Genomic DNA, 26,096 nt, shown 5'->3' with positions numbered 1-26,096 from the left:
CCATACTAAGAAACTTGAAGATATGGTCCAGTCAAAGGAACAAATTAAAACCTGAGGTGACACAGAATTTGGGAAAACTAAATAAAAATATTCAAACAAACCTCCTAAATCAATACAAGGAGATGAAGGAAAATAAAGTTAAAGGGAGAAAGGAAATTAAGAAGACACTGTGATCATAAGGAACAATTTGAAAGTATATAAAGAAACAGCAGAAATTATGGGGAAGAAACATATTAAAAGATATTAAAAATACACTACAGGGAATGGATTGGGCTCCAGCAGTTGAACACCCGCCTCCCACATGGGAGGTCCTGGGTTCGGTTCCCAATGCCTCCTGAAAAAATAACAAACAAGCAAAACAGATGATAAAGTCAACTCAGGGAAGCTGATGTGGCTCAGTGGTTGAGTGCTGGCTTCCCACATACAAGGCCTTGGATTCAATCTCCGGTTCCCAGTACCTCAATAACAAAACAAAAAACCCAGAGGTATGCAACAGCAGATTTGAACAGGCAGAAGAAATAATTAGTGAACTAGAAGACAGGAAAATTGAAACTCAGAAGAGCAGATAGAGAAAAAATGAAAAAAAATTGAACAGGGTCTCAGGGATTTGAATGACAGCATGAAATGCACAAATGTACATATAATGGGTATCCTTGAAGGAGAAGAAAAGGGAAAAAGAGCAGAAATAATATTTGAGGAAATAATAGCTGAAAAGTTCCCAATGCTTATGAGTGTATGTACTACAAACAGAATAAATCCCAACAGACCTGCCCTGAGACATATACTAATCAGAATGTCAATGCTAAAGATAAAATTCTAAAAACAGCAAGGGAAAAGTGATTCATCACATACAAGGGATCCACAATAAGATTAAGTGCCAATTTCTCATCAGAAATCATGGAAGTGAGAAGAAAATGAAATGATATATTTGAGATCATGAAAGAGAAAAACTGCCAACCAAAAATTCTTTCATGGAAGAAAGTGTCCTTCAAAAATGAGGGGGAATTTTAAATATTCACAGATAAACAAAAATTGAAAGAATTTATCAACAAGAGGCCTGCCCTGCAGAAATACTAAAAGGAATTCTACAGTCTGAAAGGAAAAACAGGAGAGAGGCATGGAATAGAGTGAAGAAGTGAGAATTATCAATAAAGGTATTGAAAAGGTAAAAAGAGAGACCAAAAAGATGAAATATGAAAACCAAAGGATAACATTGTTAAAGTAATAATATTACAATAATAATATTGAATGTTAATGGATTAAACTCCTCCATTAAAAGAGACTCACCTTACATCCAAAGACAAATAAGTTGAAAGTAAATGTTGTAAAGAATATTCCATACAAAACTGTAACCAAAAAATAATTGACATAGCTAAACCTCCACTGGACAATACAGACTTTATGAGACAAAGAAGGACATTATGTATCAATAAAAGGGGCAATCCACCAAGAAGAAATAATAATCATAAATATCTAGGCACCTAGCCATCATGCCTCAAAATACGTGAAGCAAATATGGCAAACTGAAGGGAGAAATAGACATCTCTACAATAATAGATGGAGACATCAATATATCTACTCTCATAAACAGATAGAACATCTAGGCAGAGGATCAACAGGGAAACCGAGAACTTGAGTAATATGATAAATGAACTAGACCTAACATGTATATAGGACACTGCAACCCATAACAGCAAGATATATATATTTCTCAAGTGCACATGGATCATTCTCCAAGAGAGACCACATGTTTGGTTATAAAACATGCCTCGAAAAATTTATAAAGATTGAAATTACACAAAGCACTTTCTCTGACCATAATGGAATGAAGCTAGAAGTCAATCACAGGAGGAGAACTGAAAAATCCACAAATACAAAAGACATATTCCAACAATTAGTGGGTTAAAGAAGAAATTGCAAGAGAGGTCAATGTGTCTAGAGAAGCCCCCTCTCAATTAAGAAGTAGAGTGGGTATCACCATCCCAGAGTCTTCTGGATTGGGGAATAAAATATAGATCTGAGGGGACTTACTGGTATTCTTCTATAGAATTATTGTGACTCTAGCAATGGAAGAAATTATATCATTGATGTGGAGACAATCAATGTCTGGAGTTGCTGAAGGCAGGGAGGGGGAAAAAGAGGTGTAATATGGGCACATTTTTGGGACTTGGAGCTGTCCTGAATGATACTGCAGAAACAGATGCAGGACATTATATGCTCTGCCATAACCCACTGAATTCACTGGGAGAGAGTGTAAACTACAATGTAAACTATAATCCATACTCTGTAGCAGTGCTCCAAAATGCATTTATCAAATGCAATGAATGTATAACACTAATGAAAGAAGTTGTTGATGTGGGGAAAGTGGGGGGTGTGGGGAGTGGGGTATATGGGAATCTCCTATATTTTTTAATGTAACATTTTGTGTGATTTATTATCTTTTAAAAATAAATTTAAAAATATATATATTAAAAAAAACTTAGGAGATACAGTGAAGGCAGTGCTAAGAGGAAAATTTATAGCCCTAAACACTTATAATAAAAAAGAAGAGAGAGCTAAAATCAAAGAACTAAATACATACCTCAAGGAACTAGGAAAAAAACCCAGCAAACTAATTCCAAAACAAGTAGAAGAAAATAAATAACAAATATTAGAGAAGAATACAAGAAATTGAGAATTAAAAAAAACAAGAGAGAATCAACAAAACCAAAAGTTGGTTCTTGGAGAAGAGCAATAAAATTGACAAGTCCTATGCTAAACTGACAAAAAAAGAGATAAGTTATAAATAAATGAAATAAAAAATGAGAAAGGGACATAACTACTGGCCCCACAGAATAAAAAGTAACTTAAGAAATACTATGAACAACTGAACAACTGTATGACAACAAATTAGGCAACTTAGATGAAGTGGAAAAATTCCTGGAAACACACAAACAAACTACACTGACTCTAGAAGAAATAGATGACCTATACAGACCAAATTACAAGTAAAGAGATTGAATCAGTAATCAAAAACCACCCAACAAAGAAAACCCAGGACCAGATGGATTCACAGGGGAATTCTACCAATCATTCCAAGAAGAATTAATACAAATTCTGTTCAAACTATTCCAATAAATTGAAGAGGAGGGAACACTACCTAACTCATTCCATACAACAAGAAAAGAAAATTCAGAGCAATTTCTCACATGAATATAGATGAAAAATCTTCAACATACCCAAACACAGAATCCAACAGTACATGAAAATAATAATATACCATGATCAAGTGGGTTTTATCCCAGGTATGCAATGGTGATTCCACATAAGAAAACCAATTAATGTAATACACTATATTAACAAAACAAAAGGAAAAATCACATGATCCTCTCAATTGATGCAGAAAAGGCATTTAACAAAACCCAGCATTCTTTCTTGATTTAAAAAAAAAAAAAACAGAAAAGTATGAATAAAAGGAACATTCTGGGAAACAGATGCAGCTCAACCAACTAGGCTCTCACCTACCATATAGAAGGTCCAGAGTTCGATGCCAGGGCCTCCTAGTGAGGGCAAGCTGACCCATGTGGCAAGCTGGCTCACATAGAGTGCCAGCCTATGCTGGAATGCCACCCCACACAGGAGTGCCACCCTGCATGGGAATGGCACCCCACAGAGGATTGCCAGCTGACACTGAGAGCTTACACAGCAAGATACACAATAAGAGACACAGAGAAAAGAAATAAGATGTAGCAGAACAGGGAGCTGAGGTGGCACAAGAGAGTAATCACCTCTCTCCCACTCCAGAAGGTCCCAGGATCAGTTCCTGGAGCTGCCTAATGAGAATACAAGCAGACACAGAAGAATACACAGCAAATGGACACAGAAAGCAGGGAATGTCGGGGAGCGGGGGGGGCAGGGAGAAATAAATATTTTTAAAAAAAGAGAGGAACCTTCTTCAACATGATAAAGGGAATACATGAAAAATCCACAGCTAACAAAACAATCAATGGTGAAAGACTGAAAGCTTTCCTGCTGAGATTGGGAACAGGATGTGCACTGTCACCACTGTCATTTAACATTTTACTGGAAGTTCTAGTCAGAGAAGTTAGGTAAGAAAAAAATAAAAAGCATACAAATTAGATAGGAAGAAGCACAACTTTCACTATTTCCACAGGACATGATCCTATATACAGAAAGTCCTAAAAAACTACAATAAAAGCTACTGGAGCTAATAAACAAATTGGTGGAGTACAAGATCAACATGCAAAAATCAGTATTGTTTCTATATGCTAGTACTGAGTAAGCAGAGGAGAAAATCAAGATTATATACATATATATATATAAAGTGCTCATAAATATAAGCTCAATGACTTTTCACAAAGTGACTGTACTTTGTGTAACCAGCACCCAGAACAAGAAGCAGAACATTACCAGAATGCTGGAGTGCCTTTTTATGAATGCCCTTTCAATCATTTCCCTTTTTCCCAGGATAACCACTATTTCGACTTCTTGAGCCACAGTTTAATTTTGCATATTGTGGAACTTTATATAAACGGGATCCTCTATTTTTACTCTTATGTATCTGGCTTCTTTTTTAAAAATATTACTGTGCTAAAATATATATTCACAATTGCCAAAAAATAAAAGCAACCCAAGTGCCCATCAACTAATGAATGGATAAATAAAATGAGTGATATACATATGATGGAATATTATAAAGCTGTAAAAAGGAATGAAGTACTGGAGTACCTAGAAGTGAAATAGATAGGCAGTCTACAAAATTACGACTTGATCTGTATAAGTGGAAGAGTTCTAGATCAAGTAAATAAAACCCTAAACTGAACTGCAGACACAGAGAATCACAGCCCCTTAATCAATTGCCAGACTTGAGACAGGATACGGACCAGAGCACCATGAATGAATGGAATGCCAGGTACCCCTGGGGAGGGACCCTGTTAAACTGCCAAAAATTTATCCTGTTATTCTTCCTCCCACCTTTCCCCCAAAGAGACTTACGGCCTTTAAATAGGATAACCATGCACTGGGGAAAAGGAAATGATCAGGTATTTGGGGGATTACTAGATACGGGCTTAAAAGTGACATTAATTCCAGAAAACCCAAAATGTCACTGTGGTACACAAGTCTGTAGGGGTTTATGGAGATCAGGTGATCAATGGGGTTTTAGCTCAGATATGTCTCACAGTGAATCCAGTGGGTCCTTGGACCCATTCTGTAGCTATTTTCTTAGTTCTAGAATATGTAATTGGAACAGATACACTCAGCTACTGGCAAAATCCCCACATTGGATCCCTGACTTGTGGAGTGAGGGTTATTATGATAGGAAAGGCCAAAAAGAAGCCACAGGAACTACCTCTACCTAGCAAAATAGTAGATTCCTGGAGAGATTGCAAAGATCAGTGCCACCACTAAGGATGTGAAGGACACAGGGGTGGTGATTCCCACCACATCTCCACTCAGCTCTCCTATCTGACCTGTGCAGAAAACAGATGGATCTTGGAGGATGACAGTGGATTATGCCAATTACAGCTGCTGTTCCAGATGTGGTACCATTGTTTGAGCAAATCAGCACATCTGCTGGTACCTGGAATGCAGCTATCTATCTAACAAATGCTTTTTTCTCAATTGCCATTAGTAAGGACCACCAGAACAGTTTGCTTTCCAGCTGGCAATGTCAGCAATAAATTGTCACTGTCCTATCTCAAGGGTGTGTCAACTTTCCAGTCCTAAGTCATAATATTGTCTGCAGGGACCTTGATCAACTCTCCCTCCCAGAAGATATCATACTGGCCCATTATATTGATGATATCATGTTGATAGGACCTAGTGAGCAAGAAGTAGCAATGACTTTAGACTCACTGGTAATGCATTTGTGTGAGAAAGGATAGGAGATAAATCCAACAAAAATATAGGGTCCTTCCACCGCAGTGAAATTTCTAGGTGTCTAGTGATTTGGGGCATGTCAAGATATCCCTTCCACAGTAAAGGATAAGCTCTTGCTTCTGGCCCCTCCTATGACCAAAAAAAAGAGGCACAATTCTTAAGTGGCCTCTTCAGATTTTGGAGATAACACATTCCTCATTTGGGTGTGCTACTTAGCCCATTTACCAATTGACCAGAAAAGCCGCTAGTTTTGAGTGGGGACTTGAATAAAAGGAGGCTCTGTGACAGGTCCAGGCTGTTGTACAAGCCGCACTACCACTTGGGCCATATGATCCAGCAGATCCAATGGGATGGAAGTGTCAGTGGCAAATAGAGATGCCATCTGGAGCCTTCGGCAGGCCCCTACATGAGAATCCCAATGCAGACCCTTAGGATTTCAGAGCAAAGCCCTACCATCCTATGTAGATATTTATTCTCTTTTTGAGAACAGCTTTTGGCCAGCTACTGGGCCTTAGTTGACACTGAACTAAGTTACAGGCCAATTACAGTTGCTGTTCCAGATGTGGTACCATTGTTTGAGCAAATCAGCACATCTGCTGGTACCTGGAATGCAGCTATCTATCTGACAAATGCTTGGTTACAGGCCACCAAGTAACCATGAGACCCGAGTTGCCTATCATGAGCTGGGTATTGTCTGACCCACCAAACCATAAAATTTGGCATGCATAGCAGCATTCCATCATAAAGTGGAAGTGGTATATATACGACTCATGGGTTGTTGCCAAAGGTTTAGGTGGATGGTCAGGGACTTGGAAGAACATGATTCAAAAATTGGTAATGAAGAATATGTGAACCGAACTTTCTGAGTGTGCCAAAAAAACTTGAAAATATTTGTGTCCCACCTAAATGCTCACATAAGGGAGACTTCAGCTGAGGAAGACTTTAATAATCAAGTGGATAAGATGACCCACTCTGTGGCTAGCATTCAGATTCTTTCCCCAGCCACTCTTGTCATTGCCCAATGGGCTCATGAACAAAGTAGCCATGGTGGTAGGGATGGAGATTATGCAAGGGATCAGCAATATAGACTTACCCACCCTCATCAGGACCAACTTGGCTACAGCCACTGCTGAATGCCCAATATGCCAGCAGCAGAGACCCACAATCAGTCCCCAATATGGCACCATTCCCCAAGGTGATCAGCCTGCTACCTAGTGGCAGGTTGATTACACTGGATAACTTCCATCATGGAATGAGCAGCAATTTGTTCTAACTGGAATAGACATACACCATGGATATGGGTTTGCCTTCCCTGCAGGCAATGGTTCTTCTAAAACTACCATCTGTGGACTTATCAAATATTTTTTCCACTGCCACTGCATTCCACATAGCATTGCTTCTGATCAAGGAATTAACCTTACAGCAAGTGATGTGCAGGAATGGGCATACACTCATGGAATTCACTGGCCCTACCATGTTCATGACCATCCTGAAGAAGCTGGATTGTTAGAACGGTGTTCTGGCACCAACTAGGTGGCAATACTTCACACAGCTGGGGCAAGTTTCTCCAGGAGGCTGTGTATGCTCTAACTCACTCTAAGGTACTATTTCTCCCATAGCCAGGATTCACAGGTCCAGGAATCAAGGATGGAAATGGGAGTGACACCACTAGCTATTACCCTGAGTGATCCACTAGGAAAAAATTTTGCCTCCTTTTTTGCAACCTGAAACTCTGCTTGTCTGTGGGTCGTATTGCCAAAAGGAGGAGTGCTTCCATCAGGGAACACAATGATTCCACTGACCTGGAAGTTAAGACTGCCACCTGGCCACTTTGGGTTCCTCATGCCTCTTTACTAACAGGCAAAGAAGGAAATTACTATTTCCTGGGGTAATTGATCCTGCTATCAAGGGGAAATAGGAATACAGGAGATCCCCTAGGGTGGCTCCTAATACTACCATGACCTGTGATTAAATACAATGGAAAACTGCACCAACCCAATCCAGGCAGGACTAAAAAAGGCCCAGAATCTTCAGGAATGAAAGTTTGGGTCATCCCACCAGGTAAAGAACCACAGCCAGCTGAGGAGCTGGTTAATGGTAAAGAGAACATGGAATGGATAGTGGAAGAAAATAGTGATAAATATGAACTTCAATCACATGACCAGTTACAGAAATAAGAACTGTAATCATGAATCTTCCTTCCTTGTTTTGTTATGAGTATGTTTGTATATATACATAAAATTAATCTTTGTTTTCTTCCCTAGCCTTTCCCCTTATTATATGAAATAAGGTGTACAGCTTTATGTTGCACTATTTAAGGATGTGAAGTTTAACAGTGAATACTACCCAAGTACTTGCACCCTATTGTGGAGGGAATTAGCGTGTTTCTGATTGTATGTAGTACAGTTGAATAGTGTTAGGCAGAAATATACATATATATGTATGAATCTGTTGTTTTTATTTACAGACCAAGTATGATTTAAGGTGATAATAAAGCTGCCAGGTTGACAAGGGGTAGACTTTGATGGTTAGGCTATGGTGTCAACTCATCCAGGTAATGGTATCAGTTATTTGGTCAACCAAGTACTGGGATAATTGTAATACAATGACATTGACTTTAATTATCAGTGAGTTGATTGCATAGATGGCTGGTTACTTCTACAATCAACTGCAGAGACTGCTATCAGCAATGAGTGACATGTAATCCAATTAGCTGAAGGCCTTAAAAGGAGAAGGGATTCCAGCATTCACAGTGAGAATCCCAATCTTTACTGCAGGCAGCCAGTATCTCCTGAGGAATTCAAGGAGGACTCTTATCTGAGCCCTGGGTTTGCACCTGTCCTGCAGAATTTGGACTTGTGCATCCCCACGGTTGCATGAGACCATTTTATAAAATCTCATACTATTTACAGATATCTCCCATAGGTTCTATTTCCCTAGAGACCCCTAATACAGGGGAAAACATTAAATACAAAAGAGTTCTTATGGCTAAGAGACCTAAAAGTGAGCCAGGAGTTCATTTCAGACATGCTTATGCATGTCTCAGGCAGATCTCACTAACTGACACAGTAAACAAAGCCTCAAACAGGGGTGCTCCCAAGGGTTCTAGTAACATCCAGTCACTACAGGCAAGGCACATACTCACGAAATCAGCATTCCAGCAGCGGACCTTATTCTGTAAGATACAATATTCTGTTTCCCCAATATAAGGAATTAGACTCATTCATAATTTCCCTACTGGCAATTCTTCTATCCCTTTTATTTGAACCTATAAGTAGCATTATACCCCTTAAATATAAGTTTCAGAGACTTAAGGTTTCTATCCCTTTCATTTGAACCTAATAATTAGCATTATACCCATTAAATACAAGTTCCAGAGACCTAAGGCTTTAGTCTGTTTATATGCCAGCTGAACCCTGATACTCAGCAGAGTTACCCACTCTCCAGTCCATTAGATTTGCCCAGGACAACTATCAAAATGCTGAGGATGGACAACTCCCATCCCCCAAAACTGAAGAGTATATACAACTGCCAGCAAAACAGTTCTTTCCATCTGCCCCATAAGATCTAAGCCCTCTTCCAATATGAAGCCAAGTGGCAACATCATCCCAAAAGCCTCAAAATTGAGGAATGAACAATATAAAGGGGGAATACAACCCCCAATCAAAGTAGAATTATTATATTGTAGCAAAGAACTTACAACATTGATATAAAGATATGATTACCAGAGTTGCTGAGGGGAGGGGGAGGAAGAACAGGTGGAATATAGCACATTTTGGAGGCAGTGGAATTGTTCTGAATGATATTGCAATGGCAGATAAAGACCCTACACATTTTGCCAAAACCTATAAAACTGCACAGTGAAAAGTGTAAACTATCGTGTAAGTTGAAGACCCTGGCTAGTAGCAAAGCTTCAGTATTGGTTCATCAGTTGTACAAATGTACCACACTAATGTAAGATATTACTAACAGGGGAAAATATGGGAGGGGAAGGGTGGGTTATATGGCAATTCCCTACACTTTCTATTCACTTCTATGTAATCTAAAACTTCTCTAAAAATAGTTTATTAATTTAAAAAAAGAAAAGAAACAAACTGAAAATCAACAACTCTTCCCAGATCCATCTGACAACTGAGGTCACAGGCAAACCATCATCATGGAAACTAAAAAGACTTGCCACTATAGATATTCACAGGATTAGAGCAAGTATTGGATAGGACTTCTTGCAGAGTGAAAGGCTAATTGCTGGAGGCTGAGTGTGGACTAGATTGGGAGAGAAAAACTCCTGGAGACCCAGCCTTGGGGGAGGGGCCCACACTTTCAGGAGTTTTACCCCTAGGAGCCAACCAGGTTCTCACTGTGAAGATTAGAGATAAGTCCTGTGACAGTGTGAATTTTGTGAATCTCAAAAAGCAAAAATACAAATGTTTATCCTATGTACGTCCCTCCTTTCGATATTGGAAGCAGATAATTTGTAAGTTTCACAGGTCTACAGCCAGAGGGGAATGTTGCCCCAGGACAAACTGCAAGCCTATAACCGATTTCTATGAGATTTTTTTAAAGCATTACTACTGAAATAATATAAGGCTTTTGAAATATTGTGATGTAATGAACGTATTTTGCATATGGAAAGACATATCTTTTTGGGATTCAGAGGGTAGAATGTGGCAGGTTGAGATTATTTTATGAATCCCAAAAAGAGAATGATCATTAGTTTGTAAACTAATCTACTCCTCTGGATATGATACTCTACTCTCTGATTGCAATAAATTTAGTTGAGGGACCTTTGATCAGATTACTTGATAAGGTGGATTTAGGGCTTTTCATTAGACTACCTCAGTGAGCTGTGACTCAGTTTGATTCTTCACTTTCTTCCTGGGGCTGATATAAACAGATACACAGAGAGAGAGAGGGACACAGACAGGCACAGGAAAAGGAAGTCACCATGTTTGATCCTGTCATGTAAGAGAGAGGGCTAGAGGATCGCTTAAGCATGAAGCCTCAAGAGGCTGAGCCCACAGAGCAGCTCAAGAGATGGTGAACCCAGAGGGGAAGGCTGGAATCTTATCAGAGATTGGCAGCCATCTTGCTTCAACATGTGGCAGCTGATTTTGGTGAAAAAGCATCTCTGGTGGTGCCTCGGTTTTGACTTTTCACAGCCCTGGAACTGGAATGATTTAAGGCTTTTGAAATATTTTATTTTGCACATGGAAAAGACATGGCTTTTTGGGATTCAGGTGGTAGAATTGGAAGGTTTAGCCCTTTGGCAAACTAAAACAGAAACTGGTACCAGGAGAGTGAGTCACGCTGTTTGCAATTCCCAAAAATGCTGGAACAGTTTTATTTTATAAAACCATCTCTTGGAGTTCAGCTGTCAGGAACTGTGAGACAGTTGATAGAAAAGGTCTAGACTGTTTTGAAGAGACTGTTGGTAGAAATACAGATGGTAAATATAGTGCTGATAAGGCCTTAGAAGGAAATGATGAAACTATTATTTGAACCTGGAGGAAAGGTGATCTTTGTTTTAATGTTGCAGGGAACTTGGCAAAATTGACTCCTGAAGTTAGATGGAAGGCAGAATTTGAAAATGACAATCTTGGACATTTAGCTGAGGAGGTTTCAAAGTAAATGTGGAAAATGCACCCTGGCTTTTCTTGCAGCTTACAGAAAAATGTAAGAGGAAAGAGATAAACTGAGAACTAAATTGCTGGGCACAAAGAAACCAAAGACTGATTTGGGAAATTCTAAGCTTCTGGAAAACAAGCCCCCAGATGATAGTGCCCCATGTGAGGATTTAACTAAACGTGGAGCTTGTAAGTTAAGATTGGAAACGCAGTTATCCAGGAAGGACCTGTGGTGGAAAGTCCTACTGTCTGATGTCTGGACCCCTGTGAGGTTCATCTAAACCAACAAGCTTTCTGTGAGAACTGTATGAACAAAACCACTGTCAGCCTGGACTAAAAGTCAGGGGAGGGAGAGACTGAGGGAGAAACAGCATCAAAAGGAAAACCATGGAAGCTGAAGCCTGGAATTAAGATATTCCCTTGGGCCAAGAGAGAGACCCCACCCATGTGTACAGAGAAGGTGAGTTTGTCCCAGCCTTTGAAGAGGACGGATGTTCCAGCACATTGTTAAGGGAGAGTTTGGTCTCCCCAGGCTACAGAGGGTGGAGCATATTTCCCAATGTTTGGGGAGAGTGAGGTCAACACTCCATTTCTCTGAGGGGGTTGGGCCTATATGCCAAAGATTAGAGAGAATATTGCTGCCATTTCACTGTACTAAGAGGAATGAGCCTGTCCCCCAGAGATTGGGGAAAGTGTGACCATCACTCCAATATCCTTGGTGGGTAACATCGGTAGCTCGGTTTCCACCCAGATGCTTGAGGAACATGGAGCTGAAAGTATGGCCTTTGGGCAAACCCACGAAAAGGATGGGCTCCCATGAGGCCCCAAGGAGAAGAAACCATTATCTTAAGGATGACTCTCAGACTTCGAAATCTAGTGCAGTATGCCCTGCAAGTTTTCAGAACTATTGGGACCTGTGACACCCTTTTCCCTTCCAAGTTCTCCTTATGGTAAAGCAAATGTTTATCCTATATATGCCCCTCTTTTGTATATTGGAAGCAGATAATTTCTTTGTAAGTTTCATTGGTCTACCGCCAGAGGGGAATATTTCCCCAAGACAAACTGCATACCTATAACTGATTTCTATGAAATTTTATACTTAGCATTGCACTGAAATGATTTAAGGCTTTTGAAATATTGTGATGTAGTGAATGTATTTTGCATATGGAAAGAATATATATTTTGGGATCCATAGGGTGGAGTATAACAGTTTGAATTGTGTGAATCAAAAAAAAAAAAAAAGATTGTTTTAAACTAATCCATTCCTGTGGATGTGAGATCCATTTGACTGGAGTACATCATCGGGGTGTGATTCTTGTTGCGTCTAACCCTTTGGCTGGGTCTGATATAAAAGGAGACACAGAGAGACAGACACAGGAAAAGAGAGCTGCCATGTTTGACTCTGCCATGAGAGAGAACTGCAGGAAAACAGAAGCCCCTGAGAGGCTCAAAGAGCTGAGGTCCAAAAAGAAACAGACAAGCCTTATGCTTGATTGCTCACAGCTGAGCTCTAAGAGATGGTGGATTCTGGAGGGGAAGGCAGAGACTTCTGTAGAGATGGGCAGCCATCTTGCTTCACCATGTGGCAACAATGCCAGTATCACCAGCAACTGACTTTGGTGAGAAAGCATCTCTGCTGATGTCTTGATTTGGCATTTCATGGCCTTGGAACTGTAAATTTCTACTCCCAATAAATCCCCATCATAAAAGCCAAGAGATTTCTGGTACTTTGCATAGACAGCCTTTTGGCAAACTATAACAAACCCCCTCTGTTTCCAGTAGGAGGAAGAAGGGAAGACAAAAAGAGAAACAAATACAGAAGATCATACAGCAAATGGACACAGACAGCTAAAACAGCAGGGCAGGGGATAGAAAAAAAATCTTCAAAAAAAAAAGCCCAGAGAGCTCTCCTCTCTTTTACAAAGGGCTGCCCTCGAAAGAAGCTAGTTTACCAGAACCAACCTACTTGAGTTTTATCAGAACCTAACCAACCCAGTGAACGAAGAACACTGAATTCCATGTCTAGCTTTTGACATGGGGAAGAGGAAATACCCAATTCCAGTCCCCACTATCCAATAAGGGGTGATTTTTAAAAAAGATGCAAAGCACCTGGGATGGTCACCATGTAGGAGCAGCAGCTCATTAAAAGAATGAGACCTAGTCACAGCACTGTAGAGCTATCCCTTCCTTCACCTCTGACAACCACATCAGTAGGGTTCCTGGAAAATAGGGGATTAGTGTTGAAATGGCAAAACTCAGACTGTATTTTAGAAGTAGTATACCAGGAAACCCACAGACAACAGGGAAGATAAAAACAAGACCACCACAGGAAATTTTAGCCTCCATTAACAGCTACAGCAAAAAATAAATACAGCTTAACTCTGGCCAGATAAACATAAAACCTCACACTAAGCACACCTATTTAACTCAGTTCCTCTTACCTGATACATCATGCCTGGCTCTTAATAAAAAAATACAAGGCATGCATAAAGCCAAAACAAACAAACAAACAAACAAACAATACACACACACAATTTGAAGAGACAGGGTAAATATCAGACTGATATATGAGAGCAGTTTGGGAATTATTAGGGCAAGATTTAAAATAACTATGATTAGTATGTTAAGGGCTCTAATGGGAAAAGTGGACAGCAGGCAAAAAGTGGCAGGTAACATAAGCAAAGAGATGGAAACTCTACAAAAGAATAAAAGAGAAACACTAGAAATCAAAACCACTGTGACATAAATGAAGAATGCCTTTGATAGGCCCATCAGAATAGACACAGCTGAGGGAAAAAAAACAGTAAGCTTGAAGATACATAACTAGAAACTTCCAAACTGAAAAGCAGAGAGATAAAAACTGAAAAAGTAGAACAGAATATCTAACACCTGTGGGACTACTACAAATGGTGTAACATGCACGTATGCAGGTATTGACCAGAAGGAAAAAAAGAAACAAAACAATTATTTGAATTAATAATGGCTGAGAGTTTTCCAAAATTAATGACAGAGCACAGGTCTGAGAAGTTCAGAAAATACCAACCATGATAAATGTAAAATAACCCACCCCTAGGCATATCTATTCAAATGTAAGTAAGTCAGAGAAAAAAAGAAAACCTTGAAAGAAGCCATAGAAAAAGAAGCACCTTCCTATAGAGGTACAAGGGTAAGAATTACATCAGATTCTCTCCAGATACAATACAAGCAGGAAGAGACTGGAGTGAAATACTAAAAGCATTGAAAGTAAAACAAACAAACAAACAAAACACACATACACAACCTAGAATTATAGAACTCAGCAAACTATCCTTCAAAAGTGAAGGAGAAGTAAACTTTCTAGACAAACAAAAATTAAGGAAATTTGTTACCAACAGACCTGTCCTGCAGGAAATGTTAAAAGAAGCACTTCAGAGAGAAAGAAAATGATAAAGGTCAGAAACTCTGATCTACAAAAGAAAGGAAGAGTGTTAAGAAAAAATAAATGAAGGTAAAATATTTTGTTTCTCTTATGCTTAACTGATCTAACAAATAAAAGTTTGTTCAAAATTATAATACCAACAATGATTACAGTTTATGGATAAATTAAATATATGATGGTTGCTATAAGGAATGGAAGGGGAGAATTGGGATTATTCTGTTATATAAGGTACCTGCACTACCCATGAAGCAGTACTCAGATTACTTGTAAATGTATATTGTAACCTCTAGGGAAACCATTAAATTTTTAAAAAAATATGTATAATTGAAATTCTAAGATGGAGAGACAATGGAATTGTATAAAATACTTGATTAAAATTAGAAAAGGAAAAAAAGACTGGAAGACACAGAGCACAATGTCAATGAATAAAAAGTAGTTAAAATATGGTAGATATTAATCGAATGATATAAATAATCACTTTAAATGTGAATGACTTAAATACACCAGTTAATAGAGACTAGTAGAGTGGATTAAAACATAAGACCCAACTATATTTTGTTAATAAACTCACCTTAAATACATAGTCAAAGATAGATAAAAGTAAAGAGATAGAGAAGGATATACCATGCTAACACTAATCAACAGAAAGCTGGAGTAGCTGTATTGATTTCAAACAAAACGTATTTCAGAGCAAGAAAAATTATCAAGGATATATAGGGAAATAACATAACGAAAAAGGAGTCAATGTTCCAAAAAATAACAATTCTTAACATGTATGTCCCTAACAACAGGGCACGAAAATATGTGATACAAAAACTGATAGAACTGCTAGGAGACATAGACAACTCCACTCATATTTGGAGACATCAATATCCCTCTGTGAGTAACTGTCAGATTCATCAGGCAGAAAATCAGTAAAGGTATATTAGAACTGAGGAGCACCATCCATCAACTGGATCTCATTGACATCTATAGAAACATCAAACAGCAATAGAATATACATTTTCCTCAAGCCCACATAACATTCACCAAGACAGACCACATACTGTGCTATAAGATACCCCTCAACAAATGTAAAAGAACAGAACTTTCAATCCATAACAGAATTAAACTAGAAATCAATAACAGAAAGATAGATGGAAATTCCAAAATATTTGGAGCTTAAACAAAACATAAATAACACATGGGTCAGAGAAGAAGTTTCAAAAGAAATTTTAAAAATATCTTGAACTACAGAAAAATGAAAAGACAGCTTATCAAAATTCGTTGGATGCATCTCAAGTTGTTTATATAAGCTTCCACCTTAGGAAACTCAAAAAAAAAAAAAAAAAGATAGAGATCAAATTAAACCAAAAAAGCAGAAAAAAATAATAAGGATTAGAGCAGACATCAGTGAAACTGAAAATAAGAAAATAAAGAACTTCAACAAAATCAAAAACTGGTTCTTTGAAATTATGAACAAAATTGATAAACCTCTAGCTAAGACAGTCAAGAAAAAAAAAAAAAAAAGAGAATACACCAATTGCCCACTGAATATATTTTAAGTACAGTTTACCTCGATCATATTATTCTAGAGCTAAACTTTTAACATTAAACACAAATTTTAATTTTATTCCTTTATTTAAACTTGTTTAATTAGTTTCCTTTCTAGATCTGCTGAGATAACCTTACTATAGCACTTAGTTCATGCAACTATAATAGGATTCCCATTTGTATTATAATTACCTATATATAAATGTCTACAATATTTTATAATCTCCTTGGAAAAATGTTTACCTGCTTCTCTTTTTCCAACCCAGAATGTAGTGCCTAGTCCAGAATGGTAACTAGAAAAAAGGAATTTTGTATTGTCACTGTGTGGTTCATTTTATTATGTTTCTCTAGTAAAATGAGTACTATTCCCAGGTCTTGACAAACCTGGTGTAGCAGTTTGATAATATTTATGATTTCCAAAAATATATATTGGATTATGTTGTGAACTGGTCTGTTCCTCTGGGCATATTAGATTGGATTGCAGTCAGAGGTTTCACTTTTACTTGATTAATAATGATTAAGGCTTTGACTGGGCCACATCAGTAGTACGTGAGTAGTAGTCACAGAGAAAATGACATGGCAGAGAAGAAAATTGGAGTTTTGATCCTGGAGTTCAGGAAGTAAGCACACAAAGAAGCAGATACATGAGGAAAGAGTGAAGGCTCCATTAGACATTGCAGAGGCCCCAGGAAGAGAGTCAAGCTGTTCCCCTGACAGTTTACAGCTGGCCTTGTGGAGAGAGCAGAGCAGCTGAGCCGGGAAAGAAACAAACCTTGGAAAAGAGCCAAGACTTGTCCCAGTCTGTGGCTGAGACTGGAAGAAGCTAGACCATGGAGCCTTGGGAGGAGGAGTAAGACAGAACCCTCACAGGCATCACCCACCATCCTGCTCCAACATGTGGCAACAGACTCTGGGTGAGAAAGTACCTCTTACAGTACCTTTAGGTGGACTTTTTAGGGCCTTGTGATGGAAAGCTTCTATCCCAAATAAATACCCTTTATAAAAATCAAGCGATTTCTGGTATTTTGCATCAGTAGCCCTTTAGCTGACCAATATACCTGGGAAACAAAGAACTTCCACTATGGTTGGGAACCCTTTCATCATGGATTCTAGATTAGTAGAGTATAATGGGCAAGGTACTTTCCCAAATTCATTGATAATCTAGGCTGGGAAAGTTCCTCCAGGTCTTATAATTCACAGATGGTACTGCCTCAGGATAAGAACAGGATGTTCCTTTTCCCAGTGTTAAGATCCCACCCCAAAGAAAATCTATTTGAGATAGTGTCCCTATGTACTCCTCTGTTGTCCAATCTCTCCTCTTGACTCAGGTGCTGGAGCAGGTCTTGGTGGAGGCAGTGTGTGGAGCACATCCTGAAAGTACTGGCTGCAATGTCCAAAGGAGCTGGATATGGTCGAAAGGGATGCCAATTGACAGTGAAAGACAGGGATAATATGAATGAAGCCATGGTAGGCAGAAAGGTGGCAACCTTCATTACTTTAGCAATTTGGGAAGAACCCAAAATGTAGTCTTTGAGTTTCCTGAATGGGCAGGTCAAAGAGATTTCATGGGAGGTGAGTGATTCTAGATTGCCTAATTCGATACTGTCTACTGGAGAGCCATGCTGTGTCAGTTGAGGCTTAGTAAATGGTCTTTGGTGGGGTATCCTAAAATCCTTACTGGTGGATTGAGACTCCTTGACCAATGGCCAGAATCAGGATGGCACTAGATCAAATATAGAACTAGAAGTGAAAAACATTATTACTATGAAAGATGTGTATGCCAATTTAACTACTTGCACATTTAAAATAGTAGCTCTGTAGCCTACTATTTTATCCATACAAGGCACAGTACCCAAAGTACTTCCCAGTGACTCCTTAAATGCCCCTTCTGGATTACTGATAGGTGGACATGATCTTGGAGAGTCTTCTAAGTGCAAGACATAATAAATGTGGCCCTCTCTCAACACATGAGTGGGAAGCACACAAAGAAACATCTCTTCCGAAAAAATGGGGTTGACTGGGGGAGACAAAGGTGAGCCAGCACAAAGAGCCATATGGTCTGTTTTGGCAAGGTCATTGCATAGAATGAGAACTGTATTCTGGGCATCTTAGGAAGGGTGAGGCTCTCCGAGGTTACTCAGAAATTGAGGATAAGTAACATAAACCCTGATCACTGGCTCAGGTCCTATAAGGTCCTATGTAATTCAGAATATTGGACCTGATAGAGCAATTTCAGGTTATCGTGGCTAAGTTTTAAAGAAGTCTGAAAGATGGAAAAAACTGATGACCTTCACACAGGCTTTTACCAATGGAACATCTCAGTGATCTTGCTGTACTGGTAAGTATTAACACAGCTCCTATGTATCCTACCCTTTTTATTATCAAAAAGGGATGGTTTTAGATTACAGAAAACAATGATAGGCTCAAGCACCCCTGTCTGGCCTCCTAAGGGGAGTGTGGCTTAAGGGACACAAAGTACTTAAGCAAGTAATTCCCTGGGGTTTGGTGGTTTTAATAACTAGGAAGAAGAGTGCCTGCCCCACCAGGAAGAGGTGAACGTCTTCATGATCCAGGGCTGCTCTCCACAATGCCAGTTAGAAGCTGGGTTAGCCCACCTTGACTTAAAGAAACTCAGCCAGTTCTTAAAAATAATAACATTCTTTCCTAAGGGCTCACACTCCATCTGTTTAGTATTAGGAACCATGCCATAAACCAAGATTTTTAATTAGTAGTTTCTTAAAGGACAACGTACTGTAGAAACTTCTGTTTAGTAGTACTTTGGTTCTCTGGTTGCTTACACCACCAAGAGTGGCTCCGAGGAAATGTTCAACCCAACAAATGTTTATGAACCTTCTACAGCATACCAAGTACTGAGCCTGCCTAAATGAACACGAAAAAAGACCTGGCCTATTTTCTCAGGGAGCTAACACTCCACTAGAGAAATATAAAAATAAATGGAATTAGACAACAAATAAGCACTTGAATAGGCATATAAATAAAGCTTCACAGGAGCCCCGAAAAGGGAATACACATTCCAGCGGGGATTCCATGACTACTGTAAATGCTTTTAATTAGTGATTTCAGTACTGTGTCTATGGCTAAAGACTAATTCACTTAAAGTAACCAGGGGCTCTCCATCTATAGCTGTCTAACCTTTCAATTTTGCAAAGCATTCCTTTTCCCCGAAGAGGCCATTCACTAGGTGGAAATGAAGAGCAGAACTATAAATTAACGTAACATGATGCAGTACTTTTTGAATACAGATAAAATATATTTAGAACCTCAAAATTTCTGCCCATAAAATATAACAAATGTTGCTACTTTCATTGTAATTTCTTTTAAGACAATCCACCTAGCTTGGCCACTTAATATTAATTTACAAAGGAAATGTATTAAATGAGTGCCTCAACTATCTTTTTATGTGCTTGCCTTTTCCTTTTTATTGGAAGCTAAAATAAAGGCACAGAGTGTCTGTGTAAAATAGGGAAGACTCTGAGTGGAAATCATACTTAAAATGACTTTAGTAAAATTTATCATTTCATCAGTTTCTTGAATAGGTCAGAAGAGACCAACTATTAACTGACAGAATTGTTTATGCACAATTACTACAAAAAAGAAAGAGTATCAAGCAAATAAAAAAGAAAATTAAGCTACAACAAAAGGAGATAAATAATCCTGGGTGGTAATCAAAGAAATATAAATCAAAGAAGCTCAAGGCATCATTTCACAAATAAATTATCAGGTCTCTTCTTGCTATGATAACACCAAAAGCTCGTGTGGGTGCAGTGTAAATAGAGTAACGCTGGTAAATTGTTTGACCACTTCTGGAAAATAACATAGCAACAGAGAGCAAAAGCAATGTGAAATTTGCACCCGTAGTTGAAGAGTACCACTCTTGAGAATTTATCCTAAAGAAACAATTCAATGAAAGAATAAAAGTCACAAATATTAACATGGTATGAATAGTAATGTCTATAATAGGGAAGAAAAAACTGGAAACAATGCATCTGCTATGGAGTAATTAATATTACAATGAGAAAGAAAGCTGTTTCCGATCTCTCTGCGAGTAAGCAGACATACCCAGAAGCAGCCTGGCAAAGGACTGTCCTGCAGACGGCTGTGGCTTTAAACCTCTAGAGAAGGAGAGCAGCACTGATGACAGTAAGGGTGGGCAGGAGAGGGAACAGGGACAGGGCTAACGCAGAAGGAACAAGGAAACATAGAAGGACATGGAAAACGAGGGCAAGCTACTCAGGTTTGAGGCAAGGTAATGATAATACAGGTCAGTTGGAAGACAGCTGGCATCTAATTTAAAGAAATCACATTAGTATTACGTACCAAAAGTCTTAGAAAAATATATCCCCTAAAGCCATATCTAAGAAAAACATGGAAATACTAAGAGACTTGTGGCAAATTACAGGGTATTTTCATTGCCTTCTTGGTGCTTTTGTGCTTATTTGTACCTTCCAAATCCTCTATAATGCACATGTATTACTTTTATAATCAGAGAACCCATGCTCTTTGGGAAAATAAAGACCAAAAAACACAATAATCACTGTTACTCTTCAGTGTGATGGCTTGTTAGAAACACCTAACTTGGGGACCCAGGGACCCCAAACTGTGCTGTTAACAAGATGGCACATCTCAGTCTGAAAAGCTCTGCTCTTCTCCCCACCCCCCACTCCCCACACCCTCCCCAAGTGAACAGTGTGTGGGAACCTACCAGACTCTGCTGGGACCCTGGATAAAGACATGTCGCCATAGCCGGCATGAGGTGGCGCAAAGCCTTCTGCAGATATGGAGCTTGGTGTCCTGAGGCAGGCAGGCCCAGTCAGCACCCTGGGGGCCAGAACACAATAGTCCTTCACTTGGGCAAACACAAAGCCAAGGATTTTCTATAAGACAACTGGTGTTTCCACAGCTCTGACACATTACTCATTTATTCAGTCAGTGTCATTCAGTGGATACTTAATTCCTTAAATAGCACATCTACACTGAATGAGATGCTGGGGATTCAATATGGAAATAATAAATAAGAATTAACTATAGAGCCTGTCCTCAAGAAATGTGGTCACCTTGATTCAATCAATAAATATTATCATGTAAAAAAGCATTTTTTCCTCTAATATTTGCCATAATTGGACTGCAAGGTCATGTTACATTGCTGTCATTTGTTAAAGCTTGGCGTATTTTTTGTCTGGCTACCTACAAATGAAATGGGATTACTGTAACCTGAAACCAAAAATTACTGTTTTAAACAGATTCATTTTTAAAAACTCTGAGATTTACAATATTAAGAAAAATATTTAAAATTTTTCCTTAAGGCAAAAATGTAGGTGGCACCTCCTTTTAATGCCACATAAGGATAATGTTTAACTGGCCCTCCCAAGGATTATTTAATAACGTAGGGAAATTGTACTTTGGTCCACTCATTGCTTACTGTTGACTAAGAGTCCTACACTTAGTGAAATGACATATTATTTGTAAACTTTTTTTTTTAATTCTACTTTGACAAGGAGAAAAGGCATCTCTTTTTCAAAAAGAAGAACTATGGTGACTGGCAATGAAGAGCTTTCCCTGTACACATACCTGAGAATTGAAGTACCTCCTTGTTAATGAAGAACCACTAAGGACCAGAGGATCTGCCATCCAACTACTTGGTATATTTTTAACTAAAGACAACTAAAGTCAATTTTCTCTAAAAATTTTGTCTGAAAATTAATTTTAAGACAGTCCTTGATAATTAGTGAAACCCTTAACACAAGTACCAGGGTTTAAATAAATGGCCCACATGAAATAAACATGTGAATGGCCCTGTACCCAAACAACTTATCTTCTTTGTACACACACACACACACACACACACACATAGATAAGGTCTCTCTAGCAAACAAATAAATAGACTGAAACTCATATTAATTCATACCAAGAGTCACCAATTTCAAATCTTCCACCAAAGTCAGCAGTGCTTCCAGGACAAACAGTTTTGATTAGAAACACATGCCCATTTCTGGGACTTGTTAGGTAATGAATCAGAGATAATCCTATAGAAAAACAAAAGTCCATCAACTGGATGAATTTCTCTTCTCTTACATGTTATCTAGTATATCATAGTACAACTAGATAAAAGAATACCAACGTTAAGATGATTAATATTTAATTCAATTTTAAATTGCAACTACTGCAGTAAATTAGACATAGCATAATGCCTAAGTAACAGTTTATACAAGTCACCATCAACAAATGTACACTGAGTGCCGAGTCAGTCCATAAAGTTTAAAAAATAAATTATATAAATCCCTGTTCCCTCTCCTGCCCACCCTTACTATCATTATTTCATTTATTATAAAGCAAAAGAAAACTTTTCAGGAAATACAGTGCCCACCTCCTCCCAAGTTTGGCTAGGTAAGCAGCCATTAGTGTTTCCCCTCTAATCTCTGTGGGGATTTTTGGTTATTTTTTTAATTAGAGAAGTTGAGGGTTTTAGAACAATTGTGCATCAAATACAGGATTCCCATATACCAGCCTATTATTAACAACTTGCACTGGTGTGGTACCTTTGTTACAAATGATGAACACACATGTTTATAATTATACCATTAACTGTAGTCCATGGTTTAACTTATGGTTAAACACTGTTCTGTGGGGTTTTTTTCTTTTCATAATTGAGGTTTATCAGTCATTTTGAAGTTCAGTACACAGACATTTATGAACAATCTGAACACAATTCTAAATATAAATACCAAAAACCTAAAAAGCCATGTAGTTGTTTTTCTAAAGTTATTCCAGTTACTTTCCAGCTTAAAATTTGAATGTAAGTTTTCCTTAAGAGGCTATCTAGTACCTACATCTTCAAGTGCTGATAAGCTGTTCCATCTTTATATCCCACTAATTCACAATTCAATATCATACACACAACACACATTTCCAATCTTTCACAGCACATAACACAGTAATTAGAAAAACTGGATGGCCATGACCAAGGATGTTATAGAGTACACACAGTTCAGACAAGGGATGGTTTCAAGAAAGAATTCTATTAAAAAACAGGGGAATAGAAGTAATTTAAAATGTTTGTGATGGCTACTGTGTCAACTCAGCCAGGTAATTGTACCCAGTTGTTTGGTCAAGCAAGCACTGGGCTAACTGTAATACAAGGGCATTTATGGACTTTAGTCACCATTGACTTTACTGCAGTGGTAAATCATAGAGAGCTCATTATAATTACATCAATCAGGGAGATTGCAATCAGCAGTGAGTGACACTTAACCCAATCAGTTGAATGCCTTAAAAGAGGAAGTGATTTCAGCATTGAGTGATAATTTCCCAGCTCATCTTTGGACAACCAACATCTCCCAGAACTTATCAAGAAACTTCACTGGACTTTCATCGGAGCCCCTGGTTGCAGCCTGCCTGCAAAACCTGATTTGTGCATCCCCACAGCTGCATAATACAGACTCATAAAATAACATACAATTGACAGATATCTCTTGTTGATTCTGTTTCCCTAGAGAACCCTGATTAATAACAATGTTCAACCATATTCAATGCATGACTGTGATTTCAAATCACCAGTTAATATGCATTACAAGGTACAAAAACTGCCAACCCCTACGCCATGGAGTGTTTTTGTTTGTTTGTTTGTTTGTTTTAATATTTATATTTATTTCTCTCCCCTTTCCCCCACCCCGCCCTAGTTGTCTGTTCTCTGTGTCTATTTGCTGCATGTTCTTTGTCCGCTTCTGTTGTTGTCAGCAGCACGGGAATCTGTATTTCTTTTTCTTGCGTCATCTTGTGTGTCAGCTCTCCGTGTGTGTGCAGCACCATTCCTAGGCAGGCTGAACTTTCTTTTGCACTGGGCAGCTCTCCTTATGGGGAGCACTCCTTGTGTGGGGGGCTCTCCTATGCAAGGACGTGGCAGGGCACTCCTTGCGTGCATCAGCACTGCACATGGACCAGCTCCACATGGGTCAAGGAGGCCCAGGGTTTGAACCATGGACCTCCCATGTGGTAGATGGATGCCCTATCCACTGGGCCAAGTCCGCTTCCCCCTGCCATGGAGTGTTGACATCTAATATACCAGAAATGTGTATATATTTTTTACAATGAAAAAAAAAAAGTTGACATCCAAGATAGTCAAAGACTATCAATATCCACTATTTTCTGGTTGTACCAAGAAATAAACAACCAGCAAATGACTTCCCCCTTAAAAAAAAAAAAAAGCATTTACACTTTAAAAAATGGGATGAAGTGGGATCCCAATCTTCTTAACACTGTTTCTTCTAGAGCTACTAAAAACATTGCATTTATAAAATAACTTTTTTTGGTAATGTATATATTTTCAAAAAAATACAATTTACAAAAATGGTGGGGTGGGGAGTGGAGAGTGGATTATATGGGAACCGCTTATGTTTTTTAATGTAACATTCTTTACAATCTATTAGCATTAATTTTAAAAATGTAAAAAAAAATAGCTGATAAAAATATTCCTCTGGGTTATACAAGAAAGGAGAAATGGACCACTGAGAAGACATGGTATACAATATTTAACCAGACCTGGCTTCTTTCTCTCCTGCTTCATCAGAGGCTGGACTCTTCTCATTTTTAGTTTCTCCATTTTCTGCAAGTAAATCCTGTTGAGTTTCTTGGTTACCATGTCAGCTTGTTTTCCCTTTGCTTCCCTTTTCCCTTTGAGGGTTGCACTTTTCAGTCTGAAGGTTTATCCTTTCCCACTGTCATTTTTGGCTTCACGTCTGCTTTCATAGGAGCAGGTTTAGCAGACAGCCTTGCCGACCTCCTCCTGGGCTCATCCTTCCCTACCGCTTCAGCGGAGCGGAGCTTCCTCTCAGACAAATCAGAATCTAAGCATTTAAGGGTAGAATTGTTGCTGTTTCTTCAGTGACTAGCACATTGGAAATACTCAAGAAATGTTCGATTAATTAATTTCATGAAAATGTGTATCATCACTGATCAGTCCACACAGCCACATCAATAACTCTGGGAAGTCTCAGAAGTCTTATACGGTCCCTGAGAGAAGGGCTGTAAAAGATAAAGTTCAAGGTTTCCTTCCAACTCCTGGGGAAGGTGCCAGAGTGCTGAAAATCAGGGCATTAACCCTGAGAAGGGAGAAAACTAAAAGCAGAGCTAGTTTCTGGATACATAACTCAGGAGAGAGAAAAAGTGGTCTAACCTGATGCAAAGTGATCCCATTTGATCATAAGAGGAAGAAAACACAAGTGTTTGTGTTGCCCAGGCAAAAGAAGCATGACATTTTCCTTCAGAAGTTAGGGTGACATAGTGGAAGAACCAATGAATTCTTATTTTCAAATGATAACTATTGTAAATCCAGTTGGGGTACTATTTATAGCCTATCTCAAAACTTTAGCAGATACTGGCAAAGACCACTTCTTCATAATGGACTTTAAGCAGGTACTAGATGCCAAGATAAATAAGTTGAAATGACCTGCTGAGCACCTTGTCTAGGCCAATTCTTAACTACAGGCTGAGACTCTTCAAACTCTCCTGAAGGTTCTGTCATACCCCATTCACTGAGTCGTGTATTAGCCTAGAATAAAGGGCAGGAAAGAAGACCAAGTGCCCAATACTGAATGGCTCTTGCTGTCTTTCCTGTAGTCCTATGG

At 38.7% G+C, this 26,096-nt stretch overlaps 1 long non-coding RNA gene across 1 annotated transcript in view; it reads right to left on the bottom strand.

Annotated features, from left to right (window-relative positions):
• Positions 1-22,469, bottom strand: part of LOC131279033 (uncharacterized) — a 30,335-nt gene extending 7,866 nt beyond the window's left edge. Inside the window, exons 1-2 of the long non-coding RNA XR_009186376.1 lie at positions 22,382-22,469; positions 21,179-21,294 (exon numbers count right to left, since the gene is read on the bottom strand). This is a non-coding gene — a long non-coding RNA (uncharacterized lncRNA). The remainder of the gene's footprint in view (positions 1-21,178; positions 21,295-22,381) is intronic.
• Between the last annotated feature and the right edge of the window lie 3,627 nt (positions 22,470-26,096).

The sequence above is a fragment of the Dasypus novemcinctus genome, chromosome 6, assembly GCF_030445035.2.
Source record: "Dasypus novemcinctus isolate mDasNov1 chromosome 6, mDasNov1.1.hap2, whole genome shotgun sequence".
Classification (NCBI taxonomy): Eukaryota; Metazoa; Chordata; class Mammalia; order Cingulata; family Dasypodidae; genus Dasypus; species Dasypus novemcinctus.
This window is presented reverse-complemented; position numbering and strand designations above follow the sequence as displayed.